General features: G+C 43.7%; 1 protein-coding gene across 1 annotated transcript in view; it reads right to left on the reverse strand.

Annotated features, from left to right (window-relative positions):
• LOC146783173 (transmembrane protein 132D-like) overlaps positions 1-18,064 on the reverse strand; it is a 1,969,967-nt gene that overhangs the window by 1,264,640 nt on the left and 687,263 nt on the right. The gene's annotated exons all lie outside the window — the stretch shown is intronic.

Consider the following 18,064-nt stretch of genomic DNA (forward strand, 5'->3'; position numbering starts at 1 on the left):
CGAGGAGTCTGGGTAAAGTGACAGGTAGATGACTCCATGCACTGCAGTTTGCACCTTCCCCTGTGTGCAGTCACCTCCAGAGTGCAGGCTCAGCCTCTCGGGCACTTGTGTGACAGCCTCTACCCACTAGTGCCCCTTGGCACCCCCATCAGGGTGGGGACTCAGCCTTTGATGCATATGTGGCCCTAGTAGGGTGCATGCACTACAGCTTGCACCTTCACCTGTGTGCAGGCACCTCCAGGGTGCAGGGTCAGCCTCTTGGGCACTTGTGTGAAGGTCCCTACCCACAAGTGCCTCTTGACACCCTCCACCCCCTCCCAGGGTCAGGACTCAGCCTCTGATGCATATGTGCCCATGGCAGGGCACATGAACTACAGCTCGCACCTTACCCTGTGTGCAGTCACCTCCAGAGTGCAGGGTCAGCCTCTTGGGCACTTGTGTGACAGCCTCTACCCACAAGTGCCCCGTGGCACCCCCATCAGGGTGGGGATTCAGCCTGTGATGCATGTGTGGCCCTAGTAGGGTGCATGCACTACAGCTCGCACCTTCTCATGTGTGCAGTCACTCCAGGGTGCAGGGTTAGCCTCTTGGGCACTTGTGTGACAGCCCCTACCCACACGTACCCCTTGGCAGCCCCTCAGGGCTGGGACTCAGCCTTTGATGCATATGTGCCCATAGTAGGGTGCATGCACTACAGCTGGCACCTTCCCCTGTGTGCTGTCACATCCAGAGTGCAGGGTCAGCCTCGTGTGCATTAGTGTGAAGGTCCCTACCCACACGTACCCCTTGGCACACCCTCAGGGCTGGCACTCAGCCTTTGATGCATGCGTGCCCATGGTAGGGCACCTGTGCCCAATGATGGATGCGTCTCCTGCTGACCGCAGTCTCTGCTCTCACACTGTGCGCTCTCATTCAGTAGCTCACTCTCACTCCTTCTATGTCTGACATTCTTGCTTTCTGACGTATCACTGACTCTCTTACATTTACTCTTGTCATCGTACTCCTTTGCCTCCTTCACTTTCTGGCTCACTCTCTGTTTTGCTCACTCTTTTCCTCCTGCACATCCTCTTGTGCACTAATTCTCTCTCAAACCCTTGTGAAATGAGGGTAAAAGTAGCAGGATCAGACCCCTTTAAAGGCATGTAGGAATGCACCTTTGCATCACAGTGACACTAAACTGGGAATTCAGAAATAGGGGTGTGTAAAATTCGACTGATGTTTTTCAATCTTTCAGTCTCTTTCAGTTTTTTTCAATATTTCAGTCTCTTTCAGTTTTTTTCAATATTTCAGTCTCTTCAATCACTTTGCAAATCTGTTATTCTGTGCTACATTTTAGCAATTTTTGACTTATAGATGTATTTAAGGAAAGCAAAGGGAACAATGGACACTGTTGTTTGAATGCGTTTGCGGTTAATTTCCACCATGAGTGGCGCATTTTACAGTAAATTTCCACTGTGAATGGAGCGTAATTATGCAAAGTGGATTAATGGCATAATTTTGGGAATTTCACTTAACAAGCGTAAAATGTAATTCCCAAAATTACGCAAACGATGCTAGCATAATATAAACTACACCAACGCCTACTTATTAGTTGGAGATAATGACTTTCTTTCCAAAAATTAATTCCCACAACTCGTGTCAGTTTAAACACACAGTTTTAATCATTTAAACCTGGGCCCAACCATTGGTAGTTATCACAGAACAGACCAAAAGAGTGTAAATTATTTAACAGTACCAAAATGTTTATGAAGTTCTAACAGCATAATGAAAAACCACAAACCTGTTATGAAAAATCAAGACACATTTAATAGGAAAAGCGAAAACCAGAGATATGACTGTTTAAACTTTTAGGGCCTATTTAGGACGTAGAACGGACCACCGCCGACAGGCCGTCGGTGGTGAACTGCCCAACATCCAGAGAAACGGTCTGACTGCTGGATTAGGATACCAGTGGCCAGAGTGCAGCAGGCGGGGGTAAAGACCACCGCCTCCGACAGGGTCAAGAAGCCCCTTGGGGCGGCGGTCAGAAAGTAATCCCTACAATGAAGGTGGTGCCTGTGCAGATACCACAGTAGGGATTACGATGCCCATTTTGCAGAGTCTTTCCATGCCAGTGCCACTCCTAGCAGGGCCCAGTGGACCTCTTGTATGCGGTCAGGGGCTCACATGTGGTGCCCCACAAGACATCAATGCACCGTGTGCCAGGCACCACCTGGTGCATGGTAGCTTTTACTACGGCGGCTTTTGCTGCAGGATGGGTTCGCAGCACAAGCCGCAATTGCAAACGTCATGTTTCCAACCACCTTCATGGCGGTCACATCATAATATGGTGGGTGGAGCCACTGACTACTTGTCAGCCGGTCTCCATATCGTTACGCTGGTGGTTGAGCAGTCGGATGCTCGTCCGACCGCCATCATAATGACGCCATTAGTGTAAAAACCACCAAGAAAAAGTAAAGTGCCAATCAAAATTCGCTATTCTTGGTTGGGTGGGACATAGGTGCAATATCAAGCTGAATGCGATGGAGCGGAGGTCAGAAATGCCAAGTGGGCTATCAAGGGTTAAACATTCCCCTGCCGCATAGTATATTTTTTGGAAGTCACTAAAGCCGTTGGCTTTGGCGGAAGAAGCTCAGAGCATGTGGGATAGATACTTGTATGACTTTGCCTGGTAAATATTTCCATGTTGGGACTTGGTTGGTATTTTTGAGCCCAAAAAGCTCCTGTTGACAATCCTTGAAGCTGCAGCTGGGCATGTCACACCAAAGCCAAATATCTCGGCCGCAACATTCCATTGACATCTTATTCCAGGCCATTAAATATAATGGGGTTACCCTGTGTCCCTCAGAACCTTTGTTATACAGTTATGAGCTACAGACAGTTCTGTTGGGTGAAAGAAATCTCCTCAAGGGGAATTGTAAAATAATGTTTTTCATTCAACATTAAATACTAGAAGGGCCTATTAATGATCCCTCAAGTTTGTGTGAAACTTCTACTCAAAAAACACAAATCTTTAAAAAACAAAGATTTACAAAAACCACTAACACAACCATTAACTTGTTTTAAATATATTATTTTTCATAAATCAAAATGTATATCTCTTTTCATATTTCTCTTTTCAGTGGCTGTCCAGAGAACATAAAGAACAATACATCACATTAACATATATATAGTGAAAATCACAAATCTCCCGGTTATTACATACACAAACATGAGACCTTGGAACCACAAATAATCAAAATGTCCAAAAATGTTTTGTTCAGTGTATCCTTATATCTTCTATACATATTCCAAGCATAGCTGACATAGGACATAGCATAACGTCGTCAACGTTTCGACCCTGTGATCAAGTGTTATTCCCTATACATCAAGGCGGGTCTTCCTCAGGACTAAAACAAACCAAAGGGCAGCCTTAAATGTATTTAAAGAAAGACACATATGGCGTGTCCAAAACGGTATCCATTAGTTATGTAACATGGCATCCCAGACCCCAGCCGGGGTTCACTCGATATGGGGATGGGATTATTTTTACCCTCCTTCAATTGTAGTCCTCTTGGCCCAATCCTGGCTTCATTTAAAACAAACAGCAGCAGCACCTGTCTTGTCTGCTGTCCTCCTGCGTGTCTCTTTTTTCAGGCAGCAACATGTTCAGAGCAGAACCAACCTGCTTATCTTACCGTCCAAGGTTGCACCTTGGGCGGATACCCTTGGGAGACGAGTCCAGTTGACTGACGGAATATTCAGAGCTAAAATATTAGGTTCCCAAATATCACTGCAAAAATATAGAAAACAAGATTTTCAAGAAGGTAAGTGCAAATATGTAAGTTTACTATTCTCAACTCCACATCTGCGCACTGCAAAGATATATATACCTATAAGGTACATATGTGTGGAGTTAAACATAGTAAACCTTTTTTTCCCATTGAAACGCACCTTCATGATATTCCTGTCCATGATATACTTACCATGATTTTCTGGTCACACTATATTTTATATCTGATATTTCAGTCAATCACCAGTTAGGCCCGGTCTTCCAGAGCTTGATAATCGCAACATTTCCAGCTTTTAGGAATAATTCATTGTGATCAAAGTTAAGGCTCCCGATACTTAAGGGGCAGCTCTTCCAGTCTGGTACCCACTCTAAACAGGCAACTTGCACCACTTAGTCTGTGTCCACTTGCCACTGGTCAGCCAATCGCTCCAGAAAAAGGCCTATTGGAGATGATTTTGAAGTTCCGTTCACTACACAGAAGGTCAGTCTAACTGACCTTTGGAGCTCACGTCTCAGTCCTGGGTACAAGTGGGAGCAGGTCCAGCCCTTTAGGTCCTCACAAAGATATTAGACAACTGGTTTAGTCCTCTTCAGTTCATACACAGCTGAATAAGTCTTCTGTGGAGCTGGCGGTGAGATGCCGCTGCTGTATAATTATAATTCACAATCTACCGTATGAGATGAGTCCTGGACACTCCCTAATCAATGAGTAAAAAGTTCTCAAAGGCAAGCCTTTCTCAAGTTGCATAACATCCTGTTTGCCTTTCTTCAAACTATTCCATGGTTGGAGAAAGCTAATTAATAAATTAAAAATGCATTTGACTTTGTTTTGTTCTTTCTTCCAGCGTAGGCCTTTCAAAAATGCATGACAAATAAAGTGCACAAGTGTCTCTCTCTGTATTACAGAAAAATATTGTGAATTAATGTAACTCTGCCTGGCCATCGTTGGCCTTTGTATCCTTCCTTGGCTAATAAGATATAACAGTTCAAGGGTGGAGGCAAGAGCCTGTTGACTGTAGTGAATTTGTCATTGTCTATTGTGTGAACCTTCCTTCAGAATAATACATTCAGGAAGAACAAAGCGCAAACACATGAATTTATGCAATGCATTTTAAACTTTTTATTTTTTACTTTTGGTGCAAACTTATATGAATAATGAAAGCCTGGAAAATGTTTTAGTATTATTTTGTATTTTAATGATACAAGTGACCGGCTGGAGAGCAAAATAAATATATTTATTTTTGGGTAAAATTTAATTTCCTAAAACCCTGGATAACAAAATGTCAAGCTCAGGTGAAATTTAAATTATGCCAGCATAATTCATGCTATTTAGGGAATTTCGTGCTACACTTGTTGCACAAAATTCTCAAAACGACACCATTACACTACTTTGCATGATTACTCATTATTTGCAGTAAAGATACTGCAAAATGTGCCATTCACTGTAAAGTTAAATACATGCAAACAGCAAAACACAAGCAGCTGCTCTTTAAGGTGCTTTTGTTGAATGTAGCCTGATGCTAAAAATGAATTTGCACTAAAATATAGCATAAAATGACAGATTTGCACAGTGCTTAATTATGCATAACTTCATACACTTTTTGCCAACAATTTTGCTAAATTATTCTTAAGAAAATTGTGTGAATTGCAAACACCTCTACAAAATGTTATGTATTTTTAAAATTCACAATTTGTTCTGTATAACGTACATTGCACAAAACGGTATAGATGAACTTGAGTTATTGTCAATTTCTCTCTTTTTTTTCGGGGCTCTTCATATGGGCTCCTTTCAGATCATTGGGCAAGATGGAAGCTCACCTTTTGATGTTAACAACTCATTTTTAAACATATCGTTGCATCAGAGCAGTCCTGTTGACAGCTCAGCTTAACTTACTTGGCACGCTTGCGTTGACAGGCGCATATAGATGGGCTTTGTTTTTCCAGTGCAGAGCATTGTGTTGCTTATACTAAATGACTCGGCTATTTCATTATGTATTTTCAAAATGACTTGTCTATTGTTTCCTTAGACAATTCATGATCTGTGTGCGTACACATGATTTTTTGTGTTGTCCACTTTAATGCTATATTTGTGATATATTCCCTTTATAAAGCTGATGATTAAAAGACCAAGGGGCCGATTCCAATCCGGGTCGGAAGGGCACCGAACGCGATCCGGACGGAAAAACTACGCACCATATGTGTGTTTTCCGCCCAACTCGTACAGCTGTACGAGCGAGCAAGTACAATGCGAGCTACATGAAATTCACCGACCGACTCATTTCCGGGTCCGAACTGCTCCGTATGTCTCGGTCGGAAGGTAACCGTGGCGTGCAATGGATGCGATTCATGAACGAGCCAGTACGATGCACGCGTCAGACAGCCTGTGCGAGCCGGACTGTCCGGCTCGTAAATTGTCTGGGTGGTTGCCTTTGGGGGTGAGTCCAACAGCATACGGCCGCATCTTACTCGCTCGGTCGGACTGCAGGACTCCGACTCGGTCGGAAAACACTCCGGATCCGGCTCGGTCGGAGTGCTTTCCGACCCGGATCGGAATCGGCCCCCAAGTGAAAGTCTTTTGGTAAATTATTTTTGACAGTTTAGAATCCACTTTGCCTCCCACTAATCCTGTAATCAACTCTTTTTGATAGAAGGAAAGTGTCGACAGCGCATCATTCTCAGGGAAAATCAAGATGGCAGAACCTGTGTGCCCCTCGAGGAGGTTGGTGACACACCCAGGTGTGTATCTAGGTAAATAACCGTCCCCTCCTCCTCAATCACAGCAACCTGGTTGTGGTGATGGAGGAAGGATTCAGGAAAAGGAACCTTTCTCGGATCAACCTCTCATTAAAAGGTACTAATAATCAGAAATAGTCGATAAAAGAAATTTAACATGCACACGCCATTCATATATGGGGAACAGAGCTTTACTCTTGCTTAAATAACAAAGAATAATTTGATACCTAACTGAAATTCCGCTTGAAACCGAAAAATATTTTGCGCATGTACGAACCAGAACCGAGGAAATAACCATGATTTAACCCATGTGAGAGGGAAACTCTCACGCATGCGCAAACAGTTACTAACTGTAGGTCTCTAGGCACTGCGTGCATGGCATATGCTTGCCTGAAATTAAAGAGAGCTGTCGCTGCTAATGCTTTTGCTCAACAAAGAAGAAAATAACATGGGATAGAGTAGAAGTGGGAGGTGAACAGTGATAATCACATATTTGAGAAAATAACATCTGTTTATGATTCCTTTATTAATAGTGTGCGTTTGGGCCTGCTGTGCTAAGCCAAGGGAAAAGATGGCGGGTGAAACGTAACACAACCTGAGTCTGCACACTGAAGTTTTGAAGTATCCCGCTTACCGGACCATTGACAGGCTGCCAAGAGCCAAGGACTCTCCTCAACTGTAGAACTACATATGAATCTGTATCTAATCTGTTTCTTTGAATCTGTGTGAAAGGAAATGGCATCGAAAAATGAATAAATTAAATGGGAAGTGTTTGTTAGACAAAAAGTTCATTAAGAAATCGAGAATGACAGCATGAACTGATGACAACTCCCCTGCCCTTGCCCAATCACAATCCATGATCCACTGAGATTTGCAACTTTTGAGGGTGAGGCATGCAGAAATAAAGACTATAACTAGAGTGACTTCGTTGAATAGGGGCGTCTTAGGAGAGATTTTTGGATTTGGTGGACGTCGATGCTGAGTGAGGTGTGGGCGAGAGCTGCTGCTGAAAAAGAAGAGAACAGACTGGGAAGATTCATTCCTGAAACACAGCCTGATTAGATTGAAGATTTGTGGAAGAATATCGAGAAGGGAGAGAGTGTAAGAGAGGGATGCGTTCCGGTGCGTCGGGTTCTAGAGAAGTGTAGTAATTATTATCCTATCTAGGTCCTGTCCTATAGTCTTTGTCTCACCAGAGGGTTGGATTTCCCCGTTTCACCATTTGGTAAATATTATTCTATCTTAAATTTGCATATCTTTTGTAAATGTAAAATTTGTTATGTCTTTTGTCTCTTCATCTTTCACTCCTTATGAATTGATTTGTTGAATGAGTCCATAATTGAATGTATTTGATAAACAAATTTCTCTCCCATGAAAGTTGGTGGAGTTTGCACTGTGAATCTGTACTAATGAGTGTTCATTTTGACTGAGTTATTTGATAAGATTCAGGAGTTTGTGATTATTTTATTAAAAAATAAATATTAAGATAAGTTAATGAATTTGTTAGTATCACCATCAACTACTCGACTAATGGTCTATTGACCAAAGGAAGAGTGTTGATCTGTGTGCCAGGCATTGGCTAATCAAGATCTAGGTGAAAATAAAACTTGGCCCCCAGCGAAACATTCAGGAAATTTGAATGTGTATGTGGGCCCAGCTTGAGAGATTTGTTGATTGTGAAACGTTCATCCTGGCCTTTCGCTGGAACAGTGGGACCAACTCCTCCTCCCACTGGAATGGAGCCAGGCTCTCCCCAGTTGACCATGTGATCAAAGGACTTCTCTTTTCAGGTTTAATTATACTCATAACTATGGATGGGCAGGCTTCACCCTGGTCCATGTTGGCCCCTTCCTGAGAAAGCATGCGTCACAAACATCACATCCAGGTCTTCCTGACACAAGGCTCAGGCCATTGTCTCTACTCTGGAACAGTTTTAATCTCTTCCAGGGCAGAGCACTGATTGGAAGGGCCGCCGCAGGCAGGCTAGTGCTAAGATTAATGAGCCCACTGTAGCTTCTGCAAGAAAAGTCCAACTTTCTAAAAGTTACTTTTCCTGTGTATTCATAAATAGATGCAGCCCTATAGAATAAAAAAGGATTTTGGGGCTAGTCATTGTCGGAACAAGCCAAATTTAAATTCATACATGTTCCACTATTAAATACGATACACCCAACTTTGTGGATTGCAAGACCTAAATAGGCCTACTTACTCAATATTTAAAAGTAGGGTTTCTTCGTGGCAAAAAGCGTTACGGGACAGGTTTTCCTCCAGGTTTAAAAGCTGCAGCAGTCAGCGTCTAAGCAGGCCTGAAGCTATGCTTTTTTGCCAGCCCAGTGGAAGGCACAATGTACGCTTTAGTCAACAGATGACATTTAACTTTCCATGCAAGGGTGTATTTCCGGCACTATATACTATGGCTCCTCTGGAAAGTTAAACATGCCTTTCGTGGTCTATCACACTTTACCACGTTTTCGGGATCTGAGCACACACACTAGGGACTGGACAGAAGTAACTCAGAGCACTGAGTTGAAAAGTCATCAATTCTAATCAGCAAAAAATCAGGGTGACCACCCAAAAAGTGGAATTTTACCACAAACACGTAGCCAAATGGGTGTGATGTTGGAATGAAAATATTAAATTTGGAATCCTCATAATTCATATTTTTCCTCAATAGGTGATGCCTTAGAGTTAGATTATTTAACCCCTTCGCCGCGGCAGGAATTCCGCCGCGGCGCTGGAGGGGTTTGGGGGCAGTTGCGGTGGCGCTGTGCTCGTGACGGAACCACTCCGTCACGAGCCACGGGTGAGCTGTGCTCATGGCGGAGTGGTTCCGTCACGTCTCCGCCCACTGCGCTAATCGCCCGCACAGGCGGGAAATTAGCGCCGCGTGGGCGGAGCGGCCGCCAACGCCCGCAGTATGACGGAACCACTCCGTCATGAGCACAGCGCACCCGTGGCTCATGACGGAGTGGTTCCGTCATGAGCGGGGAAGGGGTTAATAAGCTTAAACCAACTAGACATCTTTTTTGGTCTTAGAGTGGGATTTTAGTTCTAATAGTTTGTCTGTTGTTAAAAAAACATATAAATGTGTATATTACTTTTGAAAGTGAGTTCACCTAATTCAATATTCTTTAAAATTATTTATGATGTAACAAATGCAAATTAATGTTTACATATTTATTTTTACTATATGTAATACATATTAATATTAAATAGTAACCACTAATATTAAATATATTTACATTTAGTTTAATATTTTAAAATACACACAAACTGAATATTGTTGTAAGCATTTAGAGCATGTATCCATATATTTTAAAACAGGTCTATATGCAAAATACAGAGGTGTTTAAATTATACACATTTTAAGTATAGCTTTTTTATTAAAAGTAATTATATATTTTCGTATGGTCAGAATAAGTAAGTAAAATGAAAGTCTTTTCTATTAAGTTCATTCAAATATTCCAAAAATATAGCACATTTTTTATTTTAGTGAAAATAAAAAAAAAACATGCTATTATCAACATTTAACTTTCCTGTTTTTGGAGAAAACAATGTAGAAATTCGAAATACTATTAGAATATATCATATATTAAATAAACATTAGTGAATACTGATAATACATTGTGATGTAGTAGACAAAATGTATAATAAATGAATATGTTAATTTTGAAAATATTTTATCATTACAATATTTAAACAGTGTTTGCACTTTATACATTTTTTTACATTAATAAGAATTTTTTTTAATGCTTTTTCTATGCCTTTTAAGTTGAGAAAAGTCATTTTATTTTCATTTCAGCTCTCTAATTTTACTGCTAACTATATTTTCAAGTCGTTCTTCTTCTTCTAGATGGAGCAACAGTTGACAGCACTTCTTGGTATGCAGCTCCACATAAGGGCTTTCCTTTTTTCCTTTTTTAGTCCTACTACTAGGACAGGTTTGTCTTCAGTAAGGTTAGTGAATGCTAGTGGATTTAATGATAGTGGTTTGGTTAGTCAGGCTAAGTAAATTGTCATGTTATGTTTTGTAATATGTTTTGGCCTAGTGTACTGTTTCATTACTTTTTCAACTATTGTATTCTCCTCGGATTATTTTTGTGATGTTATGTAGGATGTGCATGTATGGTCTGTGTCCAACTTTGCACATAGTTTATTTGTTGGGGGGAATCTATGTTTTGTGATTGTAGGTAACTTTTGTCTACGTGAAAGAATATTTTTTGATTGAGGATTTCATTTTTAAAGAAAATGATTTAGATTATTTTGTATCCAAAGTTTTCATCATTGTCTTTGAATTGTTTTAATAGTTTTCCAGGAACATTGAATATATTTGTGTTTTGATGCCATATGAAGTGTTTGATGTATATGCATTCATTTTCTTTTATTTTCGAGTGTATATATATATTTTTTTTAATTTATTTGCAAAGTTTTATATAGTGCTTGCTAGACCCAGAGGTATCAGAGCACTTTACATGAGGATCAGTGAGTTACAGGTTCCATAATTACATAGACAAGTACAGACATAGGAGAAAAGAAAAAAAAAAACATAAGATTACTCAATAATGTGAGATTATTAGCGCGTACACATGTCTTAAGGGGAGTGAAGAGGTAGAGGAGGAATGGTAAACGGTAGAGTATAATTTAGCTTTTTTTGGAGTTTTTTTTTTACCTTGGATTTTTTCATGTGCAATTGGATTTCTGTTTTGAGACATATTCGGCAACTAAACTTTAAGTAATTTGCAATTACTGTATTGACATTGAAATGTTGCACTAATTAGACTTAGATTATAAAATTAACATAATTATTTAGATGTGTGGGTCTTTTTTTATATGTCACTATAGTGTAAAAGAGTTTCCCACTGCTTTGCATTCTGCATATTTCTATTTACAGACACAGCGGTAATATTTTTTTTAAAAATATTTCATTATGTTTAATTTATATAATTTTTACAAATGAGCCCTATTCTTTCTCCTATAAATAATAATATGAATCACATATTAGATTGTGTAATATATTTCACAAGTTAAAAACTAGTGATTTATTTCCTGTCTTCTGAATTTTAATTTGGTACTATCTTTTTTTTGGTATTTAAAATATTTTCAGGATCATAAAAATACATTTGAACTTTACTTATTTTAAAAAGATCCCTATTCACGTGGGGGAGGGGTTGCATGGGTTGCTCTGTAACTTTGGTGTGTATTTCTCTGTCTCTTCGCTGGGGCAGGCTGTAGTAATGTTTGAGGTCTGTGATGCTTTCCTTGGTTGCTTGGAAAGATACGCGCCTTGGAAGCGAACCTCTCGTGCACTGTGTGGACAGCGTGGGGTGTATCTGTTGGGCTACAGCTCGCATTGAGGCCTTGCTAGTAATGTTTTTTGCAGCATTTGCTCTTCTGTGCACTGATATCGGCTGGCCCGACAGACCTGATGAACGGCGCGGGTGTCTGGTCGTTTAATGCCTTTTGGAAATATTAGCTGGTTCGCCGAGGTTTGTACATGTGTCATCCGTGCCTGAAAGGCAGGTGTTCACTCCGCTTTGCAAGGCAAACGGGGAGATGTTCTGAGCTCCGTTCATGCTTTGCCCCGGGGGGCCCATCTCAAAGGAGAACATCCCTTTTGATATCTAAACACGGGACTGCCTGTGCCTGCCAGGTGCCTTGACAGGCCGCTTCAAAGCTCTTTGTAGGTGATGGCTTGGTGATCTGACAGCCACGAGAGATGCAGCCCTGGCGCGTGGCCCCCGGGCATGCGCGTGAGGCTCCACACACCTGCATCCCATCCTTGGGTTTAGGCGACAAGTCTGTATTTATACGAGCAATAAAAACACATTATTATGACTTTATAGATTGACATTCCTTTTAATAAGGGTGTGCAAATTTGCATGTTAGCACCCTTTTACTCTACGCTTCCCCTTGCATCTCTAATGAGATGCAAAGGGGGCGTTCCAGACTAAAATAAGCGACATTTCTCCTATTATCAAGAATATCGCTAACCCTGTTAGAGACAAAAAAAGCAGCGCTAACCGCGGTTAACGCTGCTTTTTTACGTCTGGTATTTTTCAGACTTAGCCATGATATCCTATGGAAGGAGGATATCATGGCTAAGTTTGCCTGTCCCTATCAACAAGGTAACGTGAGATTATCGCTGGGTTTCCAGCGATAATCTCACGTTAGCCTGTTAGCGTGAGGATTTTTAGCGCTATTGAGATAAGCGTTGCTAATAGCACGCTATCTCAGCGATAAAAATTCACGCTAGCCGGCGATAATTATCCGAGCGCTAAGTGCGCTTAGAGATAATTATCGCCGGTTGTTGTTGATATGCCCCCAAGTGAGGTCTTGGTGCAAAGGCTTGCGTGTTCCTTCTGCACCGCAGTAAACACCTGGTGATGGGGGTCTAACATCCAGGGGCCCTGGAGCTAGGAGTGTGAGGGGCCCCCAGGACAGCCTTACGGAGTTCAATAGGAGAATGGTATGTATAGAAAGAGGCCTCTACGTTTGTTTATCTTGTGGCCTTTGCTGTGCATTCAGGCGAGGTCTTCTGATAACCTGCTGTGTATTCCTTTGTAACACGCAGGTTCGTGTTCACATGTCCTTTGATTCCTGTGAAGTGAGTGGAGTTTGCAACCAGGTGACAATCCTCCGGGGATGTGAGAGTGGGAGCTGAGGCTGCAGTTTGTCGTGCGTTTACTAGCACACCGCAGAGGTGAAAGACGAGTAAATGAACTTTACAAAATGTTTCAAGATATGTCAGCAGCAAGAAAAGAGCGCACGGCTGCTGGAGATACAGTCGAGTCAAATGCTGGAGAATAGAGACGGTCTAGAATGATAAAAAGCTGCGAATGTGCGCGTGGCCACAACCAAAAAAGCTGCAGCGAAATGAAAATGTCATATCTTGTTCATTGAAAAACAACAATAAAGATGGTTTGAAAAAAGTAAAGAACAAATGAGGCCTATTTTTTTCTGAAGTGTGATGGAAAGAGAGACTTCATTATGATTCAAATAAATCAACACTTTACTTGGGTGATGAGTGAGCACAGGGCCCGCATGCCCACACTCTGGGGCAGATTTTTGTTTCCTGGCGCATCGCTGCAAATCAGCAGGGATGCGACAGGAAAGACGCGTCACGCAAGTTTACCCTTGCGTCGCCACAGATGCGCTGCATTTACAATGCAGCGCATCGTGGCGCAAGGATAAACAGATGCGTGACGCATCTGATGGCGTAAGGGCGGCACATTGCTGGAGTCGTGTCGCAAGCACGACGCAACTCCAGCAATGTTTAGGGGCTGCCCATACCTAACATGCTGCGTCATGCCTTACGCCTGCTTCAAGCAGGAGCAAGGTTTTGACGCAGCAGCGTCGGAAAAGTGACTGAGTGAAATCTTGTAGATTTCACTGCGTCACTTTTCCGAGGCTTTTTCCGATGGAACGCCCACCCTGCATACATTAAACCTGACGCAGGTTTAATGTAGCGCAGGGCTTTACAACGTGACGCATCTCCCTAGATGCGTCACGTTGTAAATAAGGCTCAACATGGCGCATGGTTTACGCCGCTGCTGCGTCACAAAAGTGACGCAACGGCGGCGTAAAAGTGGCGCAAGTCTAACATAAATCTGCCCCTCTGTGTGCCCCGGAGGGTTAGCTTGGTGCACATGTAATATCCATATCAAGAGGACATTCCAATGTAAAATGTGCTCTCTGCACGTGGCATGCCTCCTCCACCCCCAAGACATGCTTTACTCCTACAGTGGGACAACCCTCTTCAGATGCACCGCTGGACCCTCCCCTTGCGGACACCTCCATATTAGTTTGTCAAAAGGGGCTCCGAAGAAATGGGAACCAGGGCAGAGAGGGGTCATATTAAACACACACACGCACAGAACCACACGTCAACATCCGGCTGTGCAGCGACGGCTGGGCTTGCAGATGACACTTCATGCGCAGGTGGAATCTCCAGAGGGTCTTGATGTCCTCAGCAGATCTGGAATCAGTCTCACCAGTGAACTTCAATGGGCTCAGCACGTGAGTGACCTAGTCAGCTTGCCCTGCAGTGACCTGGTCAGCTTGCTCTGTGGTGACCTGGTCAGCTCTCCCCACAGAGACCTGATCAGCTCACTCCACAGTGACCTGGTCAGCTCGCCTGCAGTGACCTGGTCAGCTCTCCCCACAGAGACCTGATCAGCTCACTCCACAGTGACCTGGTCAGCTCGCCTGCAGTGACCTGGTCAGCTCTCCCCATAGAGACCTGATCAGCTCACTCCACAGTGACCTGGTCAGCTCGCCTACAGTGACCTGGTCAGCTCTCCCCATAGAGACCTGATCAGCTCACTCCACAGTGACCTGGTCAGCTCACCTCACAGCGACCTGGTCCGCTTGTCCGAGGTAACTTCAGCTCACCCTCAGGGACCTCAGCTCACCCATAGGGACCTGTTCAGCTCACCCTACAATGACCTGGTCAGCTCACCCCACAGTGACCTCGCCAGCTCGCCCCATGGTGAGCTGGTCAGCTCGCCCACAGTGACCAAGTCAGCTTGCCATGCAGTGACCTCAGCTTCCCCGCAATGACATGGTTAACTTGCCCTGCAGAGATCTGGTCAGCTCACTCGGCAGTGATCAGGTCAGCTCGCTCCACAGTGACGTGGTCAGCTCACCCACAATGACCTGATCAGCAACTCACTGCACAGTGCCCTGGTGAGCCCGTAGTGACCTGGTCAGCTCACTCTGAAGTGACCTGGTCATCTTGCCACACAGAGAACTCATCAGTTCACCTCGCATTGACCAGGTCAGCTTCCTCTGCTGTGATATGGTCAGCGTGCTCCACAATGGCCTGGTGAAGCCGGCCTGCAGTGACCCGGTGAGCCTGCACCACTGTAACCTGGTCATCCCACCCCATAGTGAGTTGGTCAGCTGGCCCTGCAGTGACCTGGTCATCTTGCCCCATAGTGACCTGGTCAGCTAGCCCTACAGTGACCTGGTCAGCCCACCCTACAGTGACCTGGTAAGCAGGTTGCCCCACACTGATCTGATATGTTCACCCTACTGACCTGGGCAGCAGCTTACTCCGCAGTGACCTATAGAGCCCACCCTGCAGTGACTTGGTCAGCTTGACCCACAGTGACCTGTCAGCAGCTTGCTCCTCAGTACCCTGATGAACCTTCCCTGCAGTAACTAGGTTAGCTCGCTTTGCAGTGACCTGGTCAGTGCGCCCCGCAAAGACCTGGTCAGTTCACTCCACAGTGACCTGGTCAGCTCACTCTTCAATGACCTGGTCATCTCTCTCCGCTGTTACCTGGGGAGCTCACTCCGCATGACCTGGTCAGCCTGCCCTGCAGTGACCTGGTCAGTCCCCCTCACAGTGACTGGGTCAGCAAGTCATCCCACAGTGATCTGGTCAGCTCTCCCCACTGGCCTGGTCAGCAGCTTACTCCGAAGTGACCTGTTGAGCCTGCCCCTTAGTGACCTGGTCAGCTCGCTCTGCAGTGACCTGGTCAGCTCGCTCTGCAGTGACCTGGTCAGCTCGCTCTGCAGTGACCTGGTCAGCTCACTCCACACTTACCTGGTCACCTCATCCGCAGATCTTCAACTGTACTCACAGAAGTTCGTGACTCGTTTGTGCTCGCCATGCTATCTGTGTGTCATACAAACCTAGGGTGTAGTGTTCCGATTGTCTTGTAAAATGAACGCGCAGTGAGAGGGCTCACAAGGAGCCGTGCCCTCGGTCCTACAAAGTTGTGATGTGTGAGCCCAACAAGAAGAGGTAGGATGCGCTCTGGTCTTATATCCTTAGCAACTGATGCAAGTTCTTGCACATATAGTGATCGCCTTTAGAGTGCCCTTCATCGCGATATACATAGTGTACTTGCATATATAGTGGCCGCCTACACAGTGTGCTTCATCACAATGTCCATCGAGTTCTTGCACCTAGAGTGATCGCCCATAGAGAGAACTTCATCACGATGTACATTGAGTTCTTGCGCATATAGTGACCGCCTATAGAGTGCGCTTCATCGCAATGTACATCGAGTTCTTGTACATATAGTGAATGTCTACAGAGTGCACTTCATCGCGATGTACATCGAGTTCTTGAACATAGAGTGAATGCCTATAGAGTGCGCTTCATCGCAATTTGCCTCTGGGTTTTTGCACATATAGTGATCGCCTATAGAGTGCACTTCATCACGATGTACATTGAGTTGTTGCACATATTGTGTTTACCCATAGAGTGCGCTTCCTCGCAATAGACATTGACTTCTTGCACATAGAGTGATCACATATAGAGTGCATTTCATCGCAATATATATTGAGTTCTTGCACATAGAGTGATCACATATAGAGTGCGCTTCATCGCGAAGTACATCGAGTTCTTGCATATAAAGTGAACTCCTATAGAGTGCACTTCGTCGTGATGTACATTGCGTTCTTGCTCATATAATGAAAGCCTATAGAGTGTACTTCTTCTTTATGTACATTGAGTTCTTGCAGATGTAGTGATCGCTTATTGAGTGCACTTCATTGTTATGCACATTGAGTTCTTGCACATAGAGTGATCGTCTATAGAGTGCACTTCATCGAGATGCACATTGAGTTCTTGCACATATAGTGATCGTGTATAGAGTGCACTTCAACGAGCTGTACATTGAGTGCTTGCACATATAGCGTTCGGCTATAGGGTGCGCTTCATCGCAATGTGCATCTGGGTTTTTGCACATATAGTGATCGCCTATAGAGTGCACTTAATCACGATGCACATTGAGTTGTTGCACATATTGTGTTTACCCATAGAGTGTGCTTCATCGCAATATACATTGTCTTCTTGCACATAGAGTGATCACATATAGAGTTCACTTCATCGCAATATAGATTGAGTTCTTGCACATATAGCGTTCGCCTATAGAGTGCACTTCATCGTTATGTACAATGAGTTCTTGCACATATAGTGATCATCTACAGAGTGCACTTCATCGTTATGTACATTGAGTTCTTGCACATATAGTGATCATCTATAGAGTGCACTTCATCGAGATGCACATTGAGTTCTTGCACATATAGTGATTGTCTATTGAGTGCACTTCTACGAGCTGTACATTGAGTTCTTGTACATATAGCGTTCGCCTATAGAGTGCACTTCATCGTGATGTACATTGAGTCTGAGTGCGGGCAGTTCTGCTCACTGGTGTAAGTGATCTCTCACTGGACATTTGCTTCAGTGGACCATAAGCAGAGCCAGACAAGGGCTCCTGCACATTAAGCGTAGTGTGTGTACTACACCTTGCACCTTGATGGCATCCGTGAGCGTGGGTGTTGTGTCTCACACATGAGTTCCTTTGATCCAGGAGTGAACAGCAGGGCTGTAATATCCACAGGTATTGATGGCGTGAGCTCTGAATCTAAGCGTGTTAAACACAGATGTCAGTAAAACATGAAACTGTGCCGATGACTTGCTACGATAGTGATCTCACATTGTGTATAGCATTGTGCATTCCGTTTGTGTTGCACTGACACTGCATGAAGGGCCTTAAGTCAGATATGTTGTGCGGTGGTAAACACTTTCAGTATCCTGAACAC

This window comes from Triturus cristatus, chromosome 11 (assembly GCF_964204655.1).
Source record: "Triturus cristatus chromosome 11, aTriCri1.1, whole genome shotgun sequence".
NCBI lineage: Eukaryota > Metazoa > Chordata > Amphibia > Caudata > Salamandridae > Triturus > Triturus cristatus.